Below are 21,666 nucleotides of genomic sequence, written 5' to 3'. Positions count from 1 at the left end.
GGGCAAGACAAAAGTCAGGTGTCACCCATGCCCTCAGTATGGTCTTCCCAGTAGTTGTCAATTTCAACCATGTGTTGGATCAGATAGAGTTATACTCTCTCTCTCTCTCTCTTTCTCTCTCTCTCTCACACAGGACCAGTTACGTAATTTGCCAGGCCCATTGCAAAATGAAAAGGCAGGGGGCCTAATTCAGAAGTGAAGAACTTCAAGATGGTGCCAGCATAGCCTTAATTCAAGTACAGGTCCCTTCTGAGCACGGGGCTCTGTGCAACTGTACAGGTTGTATGTCTACAGAGCTGGTCCTCATCCTTTCTCCCAATCTTCCCCTCTGCCTTCCTGAGAAGGAAGCCTGTTCACTTAGAGCGCTGGTTTTGGTCTTTGAACTGTTTGACAAATGCACTTGCGTACACCATTCTTTCTCTTGTATCGTCATGTTACGAGCCACAGACAATTTTATTGAAGTGAGGAAAAGGCATCAAAACAAATTTGACAACTTTCTCTGGCTCACATTTTCCAGTGAGAGCCATCTTCAGGGTGCCAAGATCCTCCTAGATATTCTGACTGTGAACCAGGCGTTGTTAATGAGGGGTGAAAAATCAGGATTACCTGGGGTACTTCTTCGTATACTTTTAAGAGATTGTAAATCTGTAAACTCAATTCACATATGCTTTGAGAGGTTTTTCAGCAAAATATTGGTAATGAATCATTTGAAAGCTATTCCATTTATTTGTTATTTTATATACTTATATCATCATTTTTTTTGAGACATCTATATGTGTATATGCCCCCTGCTTCCCCCCTTGATGTTAGAATCTGTTTAAACTGACATTTGTTTCAGAGTATTTTAAACTTCAGTTTGGCTGGCAAATTCCGTGTGGTGATGATTATCCACTTCGACTTGGGGTGAATTTATTTGTGACTGGATCTAGCGGAGGCCACAAACTAATTATTGCAACCACCCAAGAAAAATAAAGGGAATGAGGAAATGCCACAAGTATCGACAATATTTATTGTAGCATACGGCTAATGTATAAAGAGGTCATAGAACGATGCATCTCAGGGGATCATTCAAAAGGAAAAATTACTTAAATTAACTTTTCAGGCAAACCGAATTATGCATTATCCCCCTCCTGTAATACTATACAAAGTCAATGTTTGTGAAGCGAAGGACTGGAGGCTATAAATCAAGCCTTTCATAGGAACTGTTGTGTCTACAGGGATTTTTTTTTTTCCTTTGCATTTTTGGCTTTTAGATGAATGAAGAATTTTCTCAGCAAATTATTAATTACTCCTCCTTGCCTATAGAATTGAGTGCACTGTAGTTATGTAGGAGTCGATGGTATTCAAACTGCAGCTTTTGATGAAGTAATCGGCTGCTTCTGGGGCCTCTTTCAGCTGCCCTGGGCGTGCTTCACATGTAAACGACTGCCAAATGGATTCTTTCGACATTCCAGCCAATTAAAATACATTTAAAGTGCAGCTGGTGGAGAGGCAAGCCGGGCGATTGTGCGGAGAAGTTCAGGACACAGAGACAAAAAACGAACTTTGCGGAACCCAGCTCGGGCAGCCCAGCCAGGCATGGGGGTGTGGGGTGGGGGAGGCAGTGCAGAAAATCACGAAAAGCGGCTATCTTTAGCTTCCGTCAGAATCAAAGATGACACTTTGCGCACCACCTTAAAAGACACAAAAGAGGAAAGCATGTTTGTTAGGGTGTCAGTTTTCTCCCCTTGCCTCTTGAAACTCGTTGTGTTGGCTGGTTGCCCAATGTGCTGCTGCATACAAATATTGACAGAACACAGCGGTGTTTGTTAAACGCCGGCTGGGGAAGCCAGTGATTAAAACTCTTGAAGGAAGATCTGAAAACCCCAGGAACTCTCCTCAATAGCCTTAGAACGTTGACCGTTGACCGAGTGAGAGAGAAAACTGTGGGCTAAGGTGAAAACACTCACCATCCCTGTCTGCTATGCCTTTTCGGTAAGGACAGAATTTTCTTTTCTCTTCTTCTTTCTTTAATGTGTATGTTGGTGTGGAGGAAAGAGCGTCAACGTGTGAAGCACTCTGCTCCAGAGCTCTGATTTGCCGAGCGCAGGGTTTGCTGGTGATTTTTCCCGAGGACGTGAGGGGATGGCACTGTGTAAATAGACACAAGGTATTTCCCAGCACGTGGAGTCTGCCAGCGCCTTTCCAGAATTCAGAATGATACATTTTTAAATGTTTGCCTCTGCTGATCTGTCTCAGTACTTGCTGCCTGTGTCCAGGTGTCCCAAGATGGACAGCAAATAGATTACAATTCCTTTGAACCAATAGGGTGTGATGTACATGCTTGTTTAATTTTTATTTTCATTTTAAATATTGTCTGGTTCATTTCGTTGTCAGCGCCACGCCTATGCGTGCAAAAAATAGTTTCTTCCTTCTGGGTTAATATTCAACGAGCCACAAGCGTTCTGTTTTCCTAAAGCAAATCCAAAATGTTTGGAAATGCTTTGCTTTATCTTGACTTTAGTTGGGGAAGCTGCTCACTTGGGAATTTGTTCTGAATCGCTCTTTTCTTATACTTTAAGGAGGCAGCTGCAGTTGCACTATCTGTGTGGTTCTGCAGGCTCTATAAACACCCAGCTCTGTGGGTTGCGCTCAGATGCCGGTCTGAAATTCCTGAGAAGGCTAAGAGCGAGCGTGGCTGAGCAGGAGTATGGATTCCTACCCATCAATTTACCAACGAAAGACACACAAAGTTCCTGATTGTTTCCTATCTTTGCCTGTCATGGTTGGCCCTTTCTGGCTTCAGTTTTGTTCATTGCAAACAAAGAATCTTGCACATTTCACAGCGAAGGATCACGTTGCAGTGTCCTGAGCTCAGTTAAATGTGCTTTATTAATCTTTAATGTGCCAGTAGCTCTGAGGCTATGCCAAGCTGAGACTTTCCAAAACTCTTCAAGCTACCTGCTGCCAAGATAAACGGTGGCAGGCCCAGAAGGGATATTTTAAAGAAACTTGCAAGAGCAAAGTTTTACCTATTAAGTTTTTCTTGAGTCAATGAAAGAAATCTTAAATAAAAGGGATTTTAGAAAGAACTGCCTCAACTCTATACCCTCTGTGTGAGAGACCTACCGGTGGGAGTCCATCTCCTCACACACACAGTGGCCTATGCTCCGTGTGGAGGAGAGAATAAGGCATTCTACTGTGTGGGTGTTGGGTTGTGTTTATAAAATGGGTGCTGTGTGAATGGAGACATGTGTGAATGCAGAAAGCTTTCCTGCCCGTGGTAGTGTCTGAGCCCAGAGAAAAATAAGGCTACACATGTGGTGGGCCACTTGTCCAATTCAACCATTTCAGACATACCGAAAGAGCCAGAGATGGGCAGCGGTCACAGAAGTCCATTTGGACAGAAGTGTAACGTTGTACAGAAGAAAAATGGCATGAAATACCTCAGAAAATTTGGCACTAGAGGTGACTTAATGACTCAGAGGACAATGTGGACCTCTGTTTGACTGAGCAGGGCCTGGAGAATGTAAGGCTGTAACCTCTTGGGGCGGTGGGTTGCTCATCAGGCTAAGGCAGGGTGAATGGTGCCATCATCATTCCTTGGGGATGCAGATAATAGACAAAATGGACCTGCCTTTAAACACAAGTCCTGCAAGCAGAGACTTCATCTGTCAGGGTTGCTACGAGGAAAACACTGAATTGGAGCTGGCAGGAGCTCCAAGGTCCTTTCTGATTTACACTCGATGATGCAAAGACTTTGCAAATATGTGTAGGCAACGATGAGAGTGAGAGATGGCCTCAATAAAGCAGGTGGTTTTATTGTCTTTAGAGTGCAGTCCAGGCTCCTTCCTGTAGCCTGTCTAGAACAGGGTTGATAAACTATGTGTCACAGTCTAAAATCTGCCTGCTATGATTTTTTATAAATAAAGTTTTATTGGAACACGGACACACCCCTTTGTTTACATATTGTCTATGGCTGCTTTTGGCCTACCACAGCAGAGTTGAGTAGTTGTAACAAAGACCCTATGGACCGGAAAAGCCTGAAACGTTAGTATCTGGCCCTTTATAGAAAAAGTTTAACAGGCTAGACATGGGGCAGAACGCTTCTCAAACTGTCTAGGGTGAAGGACCAGTTTTTCTTTTCTTTTAATTTCCAATCTATTATGGACTGATAGTTTTGTTAAATATGATAAAAATGTTGATCGAATGTTGTGGTGATAGCAAATTGCTACAAAGGTTCTAAACATTTACTCTTATTTTGTACTTATCTCATCATGGATCCTCAACAAACATTTTGCGGACTACTGCCAGTCCGTGGACCACACTTTGAGCAGCTGTAGCCCCTGCTTAGTTTTCTGTTGTCCTCTTGTGGCATTTGTCCCAAATTCCCAATTATGCTGCTGCTCTTTCTGAGGCTTGACTATAATAAACTCGTTTCCAAATTTGGGCCTGTGATACTGCTTTTGGTCCACCTGGAAATTTCTTTCCCCCTTAGTCTTCCCTGAGCTCTTCCTTTCCTTTGGGTCTCTGCTTTAATGCACTTTGTCAAGGAGATTTTTTGATCACTCCTCTGACAAATCTTCCCTCATCTTACATTACACTTTCTTTAGAGCACTTATTAGAATCAATACTTGTCTTGTTTATTTATTTATCTTCCTATTATTTGGCTCTGTATATCAGTCTGGATTTAGTAACAGATAACATAATCCATTTCAGCTGGTATAAATGAAAAGGGATTTCATACTGGTTTTAGGTAGCACATTGACTCTTGAAGGAGTTGGGGAGCAGGCAGAGCTTCCAAGATAATAATTGAAACAACACAGTGGATTACCACTATGTCTCTGTCAATATACAAAGCTAAGGATCAGGAAGCCGATGCCACCACTGTTAGTTCCATGATTACACTGTCATCATCTCCTTCACCAAAATGAGCATCTCCGTTTCTTGAACACCTGAAGCTAAAGACAGGATACTTGGACCTTTGCTAAAGAGATTGCAGAATACTCAAAACCTCTGGCAGGGACCCCAGAAACATAGCACATAGCATCTACCTCATGATCTTCACTCTGACTTTCAAGTCCCACTGAGGGTGGGGGGGTCTCCTGGGTGAAATCTGGATCATGGTCGAACTCAAGCTATGAGAGAGTTAGGGAGATGCCATCTTAAGTTTTTAGTCTTTACTGCTGGAATGGAGTCACCAGAATCTGCCTCCACCCACTATTGGAAGGTAATCTCCATGTGCGTAGGGACAATTTCTGTGGGTTCATCCCCCTATACCAATGCTAAGATTAGAGCCTGGCATGTATAACATGCCCAATAAATGTTCATTATGTAAGCATACGCATGAATGAATGAACAGTATGTTTCCTGGAAGTCTGTGATTTACAGGAGGGTAGCGTGTGGCACACATGAGGGAAATTCATGAATATGAATCACCTGGGAAATGTTATGGCGGGAGATGAAAGTCTACCTATAGGTAATAGTCTCACCTTCAAAACATAACTTGTTTTTCCAAATTGATACATATTCATGCAGCTGCCGTTAGTCAGTTGGCTCACGGATAGGAATATTCTGGTTACCACCAAACGTTATCATTTACTGAGGGCTTATTATGAGCCATCCACTATACTAAGTGCTATATATGCATTAGCTCATTTAATCTGCAAAATATCCCAACGAAGTAGGCATTATCTCCATCTATAGAAAGGAAACCGAGGCTTTGAGAGGTGAAGTGACTTCCCCAAGTCACATAGCCAGTGAGTGGTGCAGCCAGATGTAATCCCGTGACTTTTTGAAACTCTTTGTAAATGTTGTTTGCACTCTAACCTCTAATTATAACCCTGCGTGTAATTTATCTTTCTGGCCGTTGTTCCTTCACCTAAGACTTTCCTGTTTTGTTTCCATCCTAGTGGCTGGTTAATCTATTGCATTATCTACCTTGTGCTTCAGCAAGGTGAACTCTAGTCATCAGGACTGAGATATCTGTACAGGTCCCTGGTCACCATTGCTGAACATTGCTCAGCATCGGCAATGAATTTGTGGGTGTGTAGGTGAGGGTATAGAAGGGGTAGGACAGAACTAGATCTACAGTGATTGAGTGTATCAAGAAATTGCTCTTAGGACAAAAATCCTAGAGGATAGAATATTGCTCTTATAATGGGACAGTCCTCCACCCTCATGCTATATGTTTGATTAAAAATTTCAAGTCTTTGTGTTCTGTTTGGTTGCAGTTCTACTTCACATTATCTTCATTAAACACAGTGATATTGGGTAATAATTGTGATTTGTCATTTGTTGAGAAAAAATAAGTTGAAAATTATTTTTACATTAGAAATTTTAAAGGACTCAAAGATACCTTTGAAGAGAGAGTTTCTGACAAGGGGTGGGGTAAAAAAGATTGCTTAACAACAATGTATAAGATGAGATAAGCCACTTAAAGTCCTAACCCTAGTTCCCATAAAAATGCTAAGGGGAAAGAGAAGTACTTCTGGAATGGTAGAGTAAAGACCTCTGAAAATCTGTTCCACAAAAGCAAGGAGAACACTGACAAAAATGACCAAAATGAACAGTTTTTAAACTTGGGAAATTAAACAAAAGCTTGCAACAATCTGGGGAGCATTTATTTAGGGAAAAACCTCCTGAACCTCAGTAAGAACAGTGAGTCTTGTGTCATTTAGTATGCCCTATTCCCATTCCCCTCTTCCCAGCTCTGGGGAAGCCTTAAAAACCAATAGTTTTGCCATCACAGTAGCTGTGAAAACCAGTAGTCTAGCAGCCACCGGGGAGGGCTAAAACCTGTTTGGAGCTCTACAAAGAGCCTCATTCTCAGAGAATTGTCATGATTTGACCTGTCTGGGAGCTCCCTGGAAACTCCCACTTGCAGGTCTTGTCTTTATTTGACCTGATTCAGAACTCACTCAGCGCAAAGAACCTTTCTGCTGGGATATTTGTCAAAAACAATCACAGCAATTGTTTAATATTGCAGCTGCCCGAGGCAGCAATAAGAGTTGGAGCAAACAGGATGCTAATAAAAAATTTTACATTAAAAGCTAGGGAATGAGGTGTCCATCAGGGATTTGAAAGGCTCACATATTCCTGGAAATATAAAAGGCATGCACCCATGCAGAGGTGTGCACATTCTCAGGAAAGACCTGAGAAAACCCTAATCTCTCACCTATGGCTGACCTTCAGCATCTGCACAAGCAGGGAATGAAGGCTAAGGAACAGTTGTAAACAGCTGATAAGTTGAAGGTGTGCCCCACTATACACAAAAATCTCCTCAGTAAAGGCTGGAAGACTTATTGGTTCAAGGCATTTAAAAAAATATCTGCCCAGCCATTAGCTGACCACTAAGCTAACCACACATGATAAAGAATATTCTATTCTACAGAATAGAATCAGGAAAGTCACTAAAAAAATAGCAACAATAACTACAACAAGAACAATAACAACAACAACAAACAGAAATGACAATGAACCACGGTTGGGGGAGATGTGATTTCCTGAGTTGCTGCACTGTATTATTTTAAATGTCCAGTTTTCAAAAAATGTTTATGAGACATGCAAAGAAACAGCAACATAAGTGCCATACACAGGCGGAAAAAAGGCAATCAATAGAAATTATCCTTGAAGAAGCCCAGACATTGGACTTCCTAGACAAAGACTTTCAGTCGGTAACCATAAATGTGTCCAAAGAACTAAAGAAATCATATCTAAAGGAATAAAGGAAAATATGAAACAATATCTTACCAGAGAATATCAATAAAGAAGTAGAAATTATAAAAAGAAACTAATTAGAAATTTTGGAGCTGAAAAGTCTAATAACTAAAATGAAAAATTCACTAATGAGGTTCACCAGCAGGTTTGAGTAGACAGAAGAAAGAATCAGAAAATTTGAAGATAGACCAATGAGATTATTTAGTACGAAAACAGAAAGGAAAAAATGAAGAAAAATTAGCAGAACCTCATAGACCTGTGGGACATCGTCAAGTGTTCCAACATACACATAATGGGAGTCTGAGAAGGAAAGGAGAGACAGAAAGGGACAGAAAGAATATTTGAAGAAATAATAGCTGAAAACGTCTCAAATTTGATAAAAAACATGAATCTACATAACCAAGATGCTCAATGCTTTCCAAGTATGATAAACTCGAAGAGGCCCACTCTGAGAAATGTTATAACCAAATTTTCGAAAATTGAAAAGAGAATCTTGAAAGCAGCAAGAGAGAAGTGTCTTTGTTATGTATAAGGGCGTCTCACTAATATTAACAGCCAATTTCTCATCAGAAACCATGGAGGTCAGAAAGCATTGGGATGACATATTCAAAGTACTGAAAGAAAAAGACTGTCAACCGAGAAATCTATATCCAGCAAAAGTATTCTTCAAAAATGAAGAATAAATTAAGATATTGCCAGATAAACAAAAACTGAGAAAAGTCATCACTAACAGATCTTTCCTTTCTTAAATTACTGAAGGGAATCCTTCAGGCTGAAAGGAAAGTGAACTAGATGGTAACTTGAGTCCTCACAAAGAAATAATGAGCACTGGTAAAACATAAAAGACAGTAAACACGCATTTTTTGTTTATAACTCCATTTCTAATCCTGCCTGATTTAAAAGACATCTGCAAGACAAAGCTATGAGTACAAAACTATGTTGATGAACTTGTAAGGTATAAAGATGTAATGTGTATGACAATAAGAAGACAAAGGGGAGTAGCTATATAGGAGGAAAGTTTTTGTATACTACTGAAATAAGGTAGGTATTAATCCAAGTAGATTATTATCTACTTGTAACCTAGATGAAATAGACAAATTCTTAGACACAAATACTGAAACTCAAAAACAAATAGAAAATCTGAATAGAGTTTTAACAAGTAAAAAAGACTGGATTAGTAATCAACAAATTTGCTATAAAAAAAGCCCAGGCCAGATAGCTACTTGGTGAATTCTATCAAATATTAAAAGAAGAATTAACACTAATCCTTCACAAACTCTTCTAAAAAATAAAAGAGAAGAGAACAATTCCCAACTCGGTCTATGAGGCTGATATTAAGGTGATACCAAAACCAGACAAAGAAAGAAGAAACAAAACTACAGACCAATATGTCTTATGAATATAGGCATTATAATTCTTAACACAATACTAGCAAACCAAATACAACAACATATAAAAAGAATTATACACCATGACTAAGTGAGATTTATCTCAGGAATACGAGACTGGTAATGCATATGAAAAATAATCAATGTAACACAACATATTAATAGAATAAAGGATGAAAACCATGTGATCATCTGAATAGATGCATAAAAAGCACTTGACAATATCAAACACCTTTTCCTGATAAAAACTCTGAACACAGGGCCGGCCCAGTTGCGCAGTGGTTAATTCATGTGTCCTGCTTTGGCAGCCTGAGGTTTGCTGGTTCGGATCCCAGGTGCAAACCTATACACTGCTTGTCAAGCCATGCTGTGGTGGGCATACCACATATAAAGTAGAGGAAGATGGGCACAGATGTTAGCTCAGGGCCAGTCTTCCTCAGCAAAAAGAGGAGGATTGGTGGCAGATGTTAGCTCAGGGCTAATCTTTCTCAAAAAGAAAAAAAATCTCTGAACAAGCTAGGAATAGAAGAAAACTGCCTCAACTTGATAGAGGAAATTTACAAAACCTGACAGCTAACATTACACTTAACAGTGAAAGACCTTTCCCCCTAAGATAAAGATAAGATCTCTGCTCTCATCACTTCTTTGCACTGTATTGTATGGTACTGTATTTGTACTGTAGTTCTCGCCAGAGCAATTAGACAAGAAAAAGAAATGAAAACTCCCAGATTGGAATGAAGTAAAACTAACTCTATTTGCTGATAACATGATTTTGTATGCAGAAAATCCTAAGGAATCCATTAACAAATAGAATTAATACATCAATTCTGCAAGTTATAGGATATAAGATGAATCTACAAAATTCAATTGTATGTCTATACAATAGCAATGAACAATTTGAAAATAAAATTAAAAAAGCAATTCAATTTATAATAATATCAAAAAGAATAAAATATTTGGGAAGAAATTTAACAAAAGAAGTCCCAGACTTGCACACTGAGAACTACTACGTATTGCTGAAGGAAATTAAAGGAGATCTAAATAAATGGGGAGATAACCCAGGTACATGTATTGCAAGACTTAACACTGTTAAGATGGCAATACTGCCCATACTGATCTAGAGATTCAACATGATTGTTCTCAAAATCCAAGCTGCCTTTTTTTCCAGAAACTGACAAGCTGATGCTAAGATATATATGGAAATGCAAGTGAACCAGAATAGCCAAAACAATCTGGAAAAAGAAGAGCAAAGTTGTAACTCGCAGTTCTTGATTTCAAAAGTTACTGCAAAGCAACAGCACTAAAAACACGGTGTTCCTGGCATAAAACTAGACATATAGATCAAGGGAATCAAATTGAGAGTTTAGGAATAAACCTTTACATTTATGGCCGATTGATTTTTGACAAGGGTGCCAAGACAAAGTCATTGAGAAAAAATTGTGTTTTCAACAAATGGTGCTGGGACAGGTGGATATCCGCATGTAAAAGAATACAGTTGGAACGCTAATGCACACCCCCCATACAAAAATTAGTTCAAAATGGATCACAGACCTAAATATAAGAGCTAAAAGTACAATAATCTTGGAAAACATAGGAATAAATCTTCATGATTTTGAATTAGGAAAAGGTTTATCAGCTATGACACCAAAAGCAAAAGTGACAAGATGAAAAATAGTAAATGAGACTTCATTAAAATTAAAAGCTTTTGTGCTTCATCAGGTAAGTGAAAAAGCCCACACAATGGGAGAAAATATTTACAAATCATATATCTGATAAGGGACTTGTATTCCATACAATGGAATATTATTCAACCAAATATATAAAGAACTCTTACTACTCAACCACAAGACAAATAACTCACTTAAAAAATGGGCTAAGAATTCAATCATATCATCTAACAAGTTATACAAATGGCCAATAAGCACGTGAAAATACTCTCAACATCATCAGTCATTGGGTAAATGCAAAACGAAAGCAAGTGAAATACCACTTTGCACCTACCAGGATGGCTATAATAAAAAAAAGGACTAATTACAAATGTTGGCAAGGATGTGGAGAACTTAGAACCCTCATATGTTGCTGGTTGGAATGTACAATGGTACAGCCATTTTAGAAAAGATTTGGCAATTACTTAAAATGCTAAACAGAGTTCTTGTATGGTCCTGCAATTCGCCTCCTACATGTATATCTAAGAGAATCATAAACATATATCCACACAAAAACTTGTATGCAAATGTTCTTAGCAGCATTATGCATAGTTTCCAAAAAGTCAAAAGAACCCAAATGTCTGTCAATTGATAAATGAATAAACAAAATGTGGCATACCCATACAATGGAATATTATCAAGCATACCACAATATGGATAAACCTTTGAAAAATTATGCTAACTGAAAGAAGACAGACAAAAAAGGCCACATATTCTATGATTCCATTTATGTAAAATGCTCAGAACAGGCAAATCTATAGAGACAGAAAGTAGATTAGTGGTTGTTAGGGGCTGGGAAAAAGGGAGATTGGGGTGTGATTGATAACTGGCATGGCATTTTTGGGGGGGGTAATAAAATATTCTGGAATTTCTTGTTTCTTTTGGGGTAATAAAATATCCTGGAACTAGATATTGGTGATGGTTGCATATCTCTGTGAATATACTAAAATTACTGAATTGTGCTCCTTGACAAAGAGAATTTTATTGTATGTCAATTATATCTCAATAAATCTGTTATTTTAAAGAAATGCTAAGAGGAGAAACCAAAGTAATTGGACACTTCACAGTCAGGTCTGCCTTACTTGTTTTTGAGCATCAGACAAGAATGCAAATAGAGGTCCACATGCCCCAAGTCAAATATTTTAAAATTGTGACTGAAGCACACACAATCTTAAGTATGTTCTATTCTCCTGCATTGGCAAATGCACCCTTGTCCAGCAACAGTTTTGTACTGTTGGCTATGGGATGTCAGCAAGGGCTTTAAGAAAAACAGTGATGTGATCATATTATCATTTCTGAAACAGCCTGTTGGCAGCCCTGTCAAGGTGTGAGTAGAAGTAAGCCGGGGGATAGTAGTCAATAAGCTATGGTGCTGGTTCTACCAGGAGTTGAGGAGGACTCGACCTTATGTCATAGCTAAGGAGAAGGTGTAACAGATACAACTGACATTCTAAAAGCTGGATCAGCTGAGATGGATGTGGAAGGGGAAGGAGGGAGGAGAGAAAGGAGAAAGAGGCCAGCTGAACTTTAGAGCTTCAGTGACTCAGGCTGGTGACATTACCTAAGAGAAAAAAAAAGCAGCAGGTTCTAATGAGAGTGGAGGAATCCTGAGAGCTAGGCTTTGTGTAAGTGAGGCTGAGCTCTGTGTGGGACGTGAGGTGGAAGTGACCAATTAGGGTTTAGAAGCACATGCTTGGAGCATAGAAAAGAGGTTTGAGTTAGTAAAATGATTTAGAAGTCATCAGAATTGTCAGAATCCCAGGAGGGAGTAAGATTTAATAAAGGAGGAATAAAAGAGTAAAAACTAAATGGAAAGAGACGCAACACAGCAGTATCATTAATAATCAGACTCTGAAATGTTCCTAGTAAAAACAAATGACAAATGTAACACCATTTGCAAGAAACTTCCGTGTTGTATAGCAGAGTCTCTGTCATGTGGTGAGCTTGATGCTATCGGTTAGAAAATGGTAATTATAGTATGACCCATAACCAGTAGCAGTTGGGAAGAAGAACAAAGATCAACTGAATCATAATGGAAAAACATGTAACTGAACTTTTAATTTATATACAACTTAGCGCTTCTATAAAAAATATATATAACTAAAAAAATATGTAACTGGCTGTAGCTTTGCTGGTTATGATTGTTTTTGTGTGATAACCTGTGTTTGAAAGAAGAAAAACAGGCTGTTAATTGCCTTGACTGGATGATGATGCTATAGGATTTATACCTTGAAAGGACTTCACAACCATTAATTAGACATTCCTTATCCACTCTCTGCATTAGACATTACCAGCACGTTTGCGTTCTTGCTGCTGCTGCCATTCCCTCCAGGCTGTAATTTATGACAGATTGTGTGATTTGAGTTTACTGGGAAAAGCATTTTGAACAGCGAAGCTGTCTAGTTTGGGTTATTGAAATAGACTTGATTTGAGTTTGGTGTTGCAAGGTTATTTGTTTGTTTACTGAGTGAGTAAAATTTGCATGTTTTCACTGGCTTAAACTGTTGTGTGAAACACCCCTCTGTACTTTGATTGGCAAAACACAGAGCTCTTACCATTTCCTGTCATCCAGGCCTAGTCTCTGGAGTCACTATGGACTTTCATATCCTAGAAATGGCGCAACACTTGGGCTGTGTTCTTGTTTCCTTGGTTTCACTGGGATTTAGCATTTCTTTTCTTTCTTTCTTTTTTTTTTTTTTTTGAGGAAGATTAGCCCTGAACTAACTACTGCCAGTCCTCCTCTTTTTGCTGAGGAAGACTGGCCCTGAGCTAACATCCGTGCCCATCTTCCTCTACTTTATATGTGGGACGCCTACCACAGCATGGCGTGCCAAGCAGTGCCATGTCCACACCCGGGATCCGAACCGGCGAACCCCAGGACACCGAAGCGGAACGTGCGCACTTAACCGCTGAGCCACCGGGCCGGCCCCAGGGATTTAGCATTTCTAAGAGAAGCAGGTATTTGCACAATAGGTATTTGGACTTAGTTGGAATATGGGAAGGTAAGAAGGTGAAAGTATTAATCAGGTTTTGAATCTTAAATTAGCTGCAGACACATATTTTCAATGAACTATGAAGGAGCTAGGTTTGGGCCAAATTTTAAAGGAGGCAAAGATTGTATGCCTCTCCATTTCAGATCTACCAAAATGTTCTCATCCGCCTTTTCTGTCCTGGCTTCCAGAGATGTTATAGGAGGATTGACTGTAACTGCCCTCTGTGATTTATATGCCGTAATCTTTTATGTCTTTATCTGCATCCTGTTGTAATACTCTGATTGGATATGGAACGGCTTGCTGTGCCGTAAGTTATCTCCTAATTTGATGGTGGCAGCATAAATTGGTGTGCCTTTTTTGGAAAGCATTTTGGCAATATATGTTAGAGTATTTTAATTATTCTATTCTAATCTATTCAACAGAGATCATATGTAATATGTATAAACATTTACTTATAAAAGTATTCATTACTATATTATTTATAATGCTAAAATATGAAAGACAACTATCCATCAATAAGAGAATTTTCAAATAAATTATGGACTAGAGAGCTCTTATAAATCAAGAAGAAAAATATTCCTATCTTAATAGAAAATGGTTAAAGGAAATGAAATGCAATTTACCAAGGAGAAATATAAATGGCCAAGAATCACTTGAACAGATGTTCAATCTCATTAGAAATTAACATGATACAAAGGAAAGTAATGAGATGTTATTTTACCTATTATTAGCAAAGATTAAACCATCCTCATTGATGAAGTGGTGTAAATCAGGCATTCTCATTTCCTCTTGGTAGGAATGTAATTGGGACAAATTTGGGGGAAGCAATTTGGGTGGGAGAGAGTGCATTGTTGACTCAGCAATGCACTTCTAAGAATGTATCTTAGAGAAATAATCCACAAGATTGCAGAGAACAAGCATAGGATATTGATCTCAGTAGCACTTACGCTAGTGAAAACTGAAAATAATACAAAGTCCGTTGGTAGGTGATTGTTAAAATAACTGTAGTACAACCACACAATGGAATACTATGCAGCCATTAAAAACTGATGTAGATCTAGTTGATAGGATTGATACCTATGATATAGTAAGTGGAAAATGTGGGCTAAAAAGAAATGTGTATCATGAGCTCATTTTTAAAAAGCTACGTCTTTATCTACGTATATGTGTCTGCATGCAAACAAAAGTTTGAAAGTAATTTCACTAAAATGAGAAGATAATTTTTACTTTATCATGCATTTTAGTATTGCTGAATTTGTTTTTAATTAATATACATTAATATAATAACCAGTAAAATGCAGCTTCACGATTCACCATCGTAATGAAAAAAATAAAATGTTATATCCATGAGATGAAATATTATATAGCCCCTAAAACAATGATTTTGAAAATGGTCAATTAAATGATGCTAAATAAAAAAGAATTACAGGGGCCAGCTGGAAGGCATAATGGTTAAGCTTGTGTGCTCCACTCTGGTGGCCCAGTGTTGCCGGTTCAGATCCTGGGCTCAGACATACACATGGCTCATGAAGCCAAGCTGTGGAGGCATCCCCCATAGGAAAACTAGAAGGACTTACAACTAGGATATACAACTATGCACTGAGGCTTTGCGGAAGAAAAAAAAAAGAGGAAGATTGGCAACAGATGTTAGCTCAGGGCCAATCTTCCTCGCCAAAAAGCAAAAAAAAAAAAAAAAAAAGAATTACATACAAAAAAGACTGGAAGGAACAGTATCAAATATCAACAGTGTTTATCTATAACAAATACCTACAACAGGAATTACTGTCATAGCCAAATTATTTGTAATAAATATCTATTATTTTCATATTCAGAAAAAAGTTTTAAAAATAATTTAAAAGAGTTATTTGTATTGTGACCAAGTTCTCCATACTCTCTTTTTTTAGGTGTCACAGATCGCAAGGCCAGTTACATCCAATAACACACACACACAAAGTGTATGTCATAAGCCAATTAAAAAATTCTTGTGTGTGGAAACTTCTGTAATAGTGTGTACGGTAGACACTGTGGCAGACAGACTTTTAGTTATTGGGTCTTCTGAAGAGTTACAGAGAAAGGTCATATACACACTGAAAACACTTCCTCACATTTAGTAAACAATCCACGGACTTGGGTAAATGATAAAAACAAATTAGGGACCATATTATTATACTATTTGCTTTTTCAGAGAGAGAATTTGGAAAACTTGGTAAGGTGTAATTTTTGCCAACCCATCCAAAATAATTTAATAGTTTAGCTGCCTACCCAACCCAAATTATCTTAACTTGATTTAGTCCTATCACCTTCTTAGAATATCTTTTTCGGTTTTCACAACAATCCTGTGAGGTAGGCAGAGCAAATATTTACATTTTACAGATAAAAAAGAGCTTCAGAGAGGTCCAGTACATCGCTCAAGATCTCAAAGCAGAACGCTCAGGAGCTGGGCTCTGAACCCCCATTTTTCTGGTAATCCAAGTTAGTTCCAGTTATTACTAGGATTTGAATCTGTTTACTCACTCCACACTCAGTTGTTTTCTATACCGTCCCATTCTATTCTTCCCCCAGAAGCTTCAGATGCCTGAGGCTGAACCCAGATTCGTTTCCTAACAAGGCACCAGTGAGCATAAAGGAAAGGAAAATTTTAGATAAAGGAATGACGGTGGTAAGGCATCCGCCAGGGGAAAGGGGCTTGGGGGTGAGAGCGAGGTGGGTAGGGTCTCAAACCCAAATGTTGGCGAAGACTGCACAGGTGATATAAAAATGGAATCCTGCTGGGAGTGAGAAAAACAAAATCGATTGTGTGATATCAATGGAACTGCCGCTGGATTTCACTGAGGTGGGACAGCCGGGACTCCTGAGTGGGTGGGTGACCTGGAGGGCGTGTCCTGCTGAATGTCGGAAGGATACAGCTATTACTCACCACCAGCTATTGTTGCCAAAAAAGAGCTAGCTCTGTGTTTAATTTTTTGAATTATTTGAAAGAAGCTCGAAATTTGATTAGGTAAAATCTCCCCATTTTCAATGCTAGGATTAATTTAAACATAATATTTTGTAGGCTGACTAAAATATATCGGCAGGCTGTCAAAGCCCCTGGAGTTGCTGGTTTGTGATTTCTGGGGCATATTTTGTCTAAGCGTTTACTAGGCTCCTGACTAATCAAACTCAGTTTCAGTTTCTTTGATGTCTTAATTATACCACTGTGATTCTTGACATTTATCCTTACACATTTAGGAAAACATCTTGCTTTCATCTTCTTCACTCCCACCTAAGCCGGCCACTCCTGACCCTGGTTCTTTCTCACATTCCTTCTAAGAGATTGGAAGGGAAGTTGTGCCTCGGAGGAGGATATCCCCAAGCGGACCCAAGAATGGTTTACATAAACACGGCTGTGTGTATGTGAGCGCCAGGGACTGGCCCTCGGGGCTTGCGAAAGATGCTTTAATTAAGTTCCATTTCTGACTTTAATTATTGTCTAGACTAGAATTTTTTGCAAGACTGTAAATGTATGGGTGGTGGTGTGGTGATACAAATCACTCAGGTTTTCTTTGCCTTACAAGAATCCAATCGGAAGGTGCCAAGGAAAGGTCAAGGGATGTCTGAGCAATGGTACAAATCACCATATTAAATCTGAAAACTGGATTAAACGTTTGACTACTGCCTTAACCTGAAACTGGCAAAGACGTATGTCCTCTTAATTCCATAGGAAGGGTCACAACAAATGCGAAAAGTACACAAATCTGACTCTCTCTCTCTCTCTCTCACTCTCTCTCTCTCTCTCTCTCTCTCTCACACACACACACACACACACACACAAAGTTTACTCCAGTGAACATTCTGATACATCTTTGAGGTCATCTTGACTTTGGAGATAATTCTCTTCATAAACCATCTTGGGGCTAATTTATAACATTTAAGTATGTAACATTTTTCTATTGATAGCATGTTTTAAATAATGATTCTTTGTACAACATTTGGAAGAGACCACACAGTATATGGAAGAGGATGAAAAGTTACACATAATCCCATCACCCAGAGACGCTCGCTTGCTGTTGTAGTTCTGGTGTATACTCTCTAATCATTTGGCTATGTTTTTATGAAAAACAGACAGACGAGTGATCCAAAAAACCCCCAAAAGCAAGCAAACTCTTGATTTATATGAAGAAGTTGAATATCAAGAATTAGATTTTTGTGGTAAATATGTTCTACGTTAAGTAAGCAATAGGAGAAAATGCTGAGAGGTGAGGCCACGAGAAAGTCAGAATCTAACTCATAAGGGGGGAAAATGAGCACTTCCTCACAACATTTTAAGTGCATTTTGACTCCAAAGATAAAGACCAAGGAGGACAGAACAATTTGGGCCAACGGATAGAGTGAGGACAGGTGAGAATAAGGGTGAGACACATATGAACCCAAGTTATAGCTCCTGTGAGACATATAGAGGATTCTTACAAAGAACACATCAGCCCGATGGCTCTGGGTGGGAGGAATTCTTGTACTGATCCAGCCTGAAGCCCCTTCCATTAGTTGCTCTGTCTCCAGTACTTTCTGCCTAATCGATCAATCATCATAAATAAAAACAACAAAATCTGAAATATTTTGAGCACTCAGTACATGTATATTTGTACACAATGGTTACATGCATACACTGTCTCATTTAATTTTTACTAACTTTATTGAGATGTCATTCATATGCCACTTCAAGGATATAGTTCAGTGGGTTTTCACAGTGGTATATTCACAGCATAATTTTTTAAATTATTTTTCACAGTATAATTCAGTGGTATATTCACAGATTTTTGCAACCATCACTGCTATATAATTATAGAACATTTTCATCACCCCCAAAATGAACCCTCTTCCTATTAGCAGTCACTCCCACTCTCCCCACACCTCCTAGTATATTCTGACCCTTACGAGATACAAGATTTGTAAGTAAATTTGTAAATATATTCCTCCATTCTATGGCTCATCTTTTTTTTTTCTTTTTGATAGTGTCCTTTGATCCACAAAAGTTTTTAATTTGGATAAAGTCCAACTTGTCTATTTTGTTTGTTTGTTTCTTCTACTTTTCTTTATCATCTAAAAATCTGTTTCTTAATCTAAGGTCATGAAGACTTACTTGCATGTGTCTTCTAAGAGTCTTAGAGTTTTAGCTCTTATATTTAGGTCTGTGATCCATTTTGAGGTAATTTTTTTATATGATGTCAGGTAGATAAGAGTCAACTTCATTCTTTTACAAGTGGATATCCAGTTGTTTCAGCACCATTTGTTGAAAAGACTATTATTTCTCAATTTAGTGTCTCATTTAATTTTCACCGTAGTCTAATGAGGTAGGAATTACTGTCCCTGTTTGTAAATGAGGAAACTGAGGCTCAGGAAGGTTAAATGACTTGCCCAAGGCCCTAAGAATTCCAAGTAAGAAGTGGAATTTAGTTGGACTCCAAAGGCAAGATTCTTTCAGCAATACTGAACTGGGCATCTACTATATGCCAGGTTGTGGTAAAACAAACACACACACAAAAAGAGGACCCATCATTTGATACCTTTAAATTTTTTCAATTAAATATACCCTTCCTGAGGAGCTCTCAGTGTGGAGAGCTCCAGGGATAGGAAAGATGAATAAGCACAGTTCTTATTTTTAAAAAGTTAATAATAATACAGTAGAAACAGGGAATTATCTACAAGTAGGATGGCCGTAGAAGTCAGTATTTTCAGTCAAAGCAAGATTAAGGAGCCACAGACAGGGGCTCGGAGAGTCAACAGGAGGTTGGAGAACTAGCAGATAGACTGGAACTGAGGCAAGTCCAGTGGCTCAGAAGCCAGAAGCCAGGGACTGTCTTGGGCAAAGCCAGTAAGGCCAGGACATCACGGCCATTGCAGAACCCCATTGTATACACCGTGAGTGAGCCTATGTCTCTGAGTCTTTGCATCCATAACTTTAGATCCAGAACCAGGTAGGAGCATCTGGCTGGCTGGCTGAGCTTGAGTTGTATGCCCACATTATGTGGGCAGGGGCTGAGGGTCACTCCATCCCATCCTTATCACACACATTGAGGAATCCTCCAAAATAACAAGGGGACTGATTGCTGGAAATATCCACTCCCAGGACAGAAGAGAAACCAGTCTTCCCTCTGCTATTCAAATTGCTTTTTTTGTGTCGATGAGTCACAGAGACAAACTGTGTCTGTCTTATTTTTAGTACTCTCAGTATTTCACGTGAAACATTTTCCTAATGAGATGATAATCTCCCTGTGGTTAGGAACCATATTTTATACACCACTACTTTGCATCTCTCGTTGTACCTTGAATACGGGCTTACAGGATATATTTTCAAATTGCTGATGCTTCCTAGGATACCTCAGGGACTACAGTCAATTCTTCATAACTCACATGTGGATTCTCTATAGCCAATTTTGTAATCTCAAATCTGATTTTCCATCCAGCCCAAAATGATCCTAAGGACCCTTTCTCCACCGTCGGTTGGGGATGCACAGCGAGTGTTCACCTCCTTCAACATCAGCCTAATTCAAATGAGGGGCTGAGGGGGGTTGGAGATGGATGAAACAGTCTTCTGTTAGGGGGAGACTGTGGGACATGTCACAGCTTTAGCCTAGCCCATCCATTTCTATTAATATTGCCTTCGTTGTGAACTTTCCAACTCTTTAAGGTAGTTCTTTTTAGGGCTTCTCTTATCCATCAAAATTCTGTGGAGTGTTGGGTTCTTTCCCTTGTTTATCATCAGAGGCCAGAACTGGTTGTCTTTTCTGCTTTACTAACCCCCAGGGAGATGAGTGGAATCCCCCCAAATAGCAGAGCTCTGACTCAGAGCTTTGAGGACCTCTCCCCTCGGCCTCTCCTAGCTCCCTTCACTACTTTCCGTGGTTTCCAGAGCCCTGAGGTCGTGGGATCCGCTCACAATAAAAGTATCTGTGGCTGAATTGCAAAGTAACATCAGGTTCTTGTTTTAAACATATACATTGAGGATGAAGGCTGCTAGACATGATGGAAACCATTAATTTGTTGTTGTATCATGTTTTGCTGTAGTTTTGCTCGCCGTTGGAACTGCTGTCTCTAATGTTTCTTGACTTTTCTGAGAAAGTAGATGTCTACCGTTCATCTTTGGAAATAACAGTTTTCATAAGTAACAGGAGGAGAAAAGGGCCAAAGTTAGGAAAGACAAAATGTGCAGTCATTAATTTGTAAAAAGTTCACAAAACCTGAACGCTTAAGGGTGTTTTCCTCTCGGATGGCAATCATTACCCCTGATTGAGTAAAAAAATAATAAAATGGGTTTTGATGGTTTGGACTGTCAACGTTGGTCATTAATGGTTGGCTAACGTGTAGCCAGCCACCTCTCTTTCTTCCCCAGCACATATACCCTTGACCAGCAGCTGTACTGCCAGCCTCATTTCTACTGACTGAGGCACATGGAGGAGGTGGGGGAGGGGAAGCTGGTCAGGGTACACAATGAGGTGTGTTGTGTTGATGTCACAGGGAGACAAAGTTGTTTTGTGATGGTGGTGGTGGTGAGGGGAAAATTGGGTGGGGGAAACATCTCTTGTTTATCAGGATTTGAATCCAAGGAGAAATAAAAGACATCTCCATTGTGAAGCTTTAAGTAAAACCCTCTTTGTCTCAGAGTCCAGACTGATGGAGAGGATCCTACACTTGATAACTTTTATTTTAATTTGGACAACTTTTATTTTATTCCCCATGACGCTTTTAGGCTTCTCTTCCCTCTCCTGGAGGCCACTTTCCAGACCTCATGCACCAGGCAACTGTCCCCTGTCCCATTTCTCAGAACTATGTGAATCCTGATGATAGGAGTCCATTATTGCTTACTGAACACCTACTGTGTGCCAGGCTGTGTTCTACCAGCAAACC

At 39.2% G+C, this 21,666-nt stretch overlaps 1 protein-coding gene across 3 annotated transcripts in view; it reads left to right on the top strand.

Moving 5' to 3' along the window:
* Positions 1 to 1,427: 1,427 nt before the first annotated feature.
* NCKAP5 (NCK associated protein 5) overlaps positions 1,428 to 21,666 on the top strand; it is a 917,518-nt gene continuing 897,279 nt past the window's right edge. For 2 of the 3 annotated variants that reach the window (XM_070581217.1, XM_070581213.1), the window contains exon 1: positions 1,428 to 1,974. The gene's annotated coding sequence lies outside the window, so the exon portion shown is untranslated. The remainder of the gene's footprint in view (positions 1,975 to 21,666) is intronic. The other variant, XM_070581211.1, reaches the window with a different exon arrangement.

This window comes from Equus przewalskii, chromosome 17 (genome assembly GCF_037783145.1).
Source record: "Equus przewalskii isolate Varuska chromosome 17, EquPr2, whole genome shotgun sequence".
NCBI lineage: Eukaryota > Metazoa > Chordata > Mammalia > Perissodactyla > Equidae > Equus > Equus przewalskii.
This window is presented reverse-complemented; position numbering and strand designations above follow the sequence as displayed.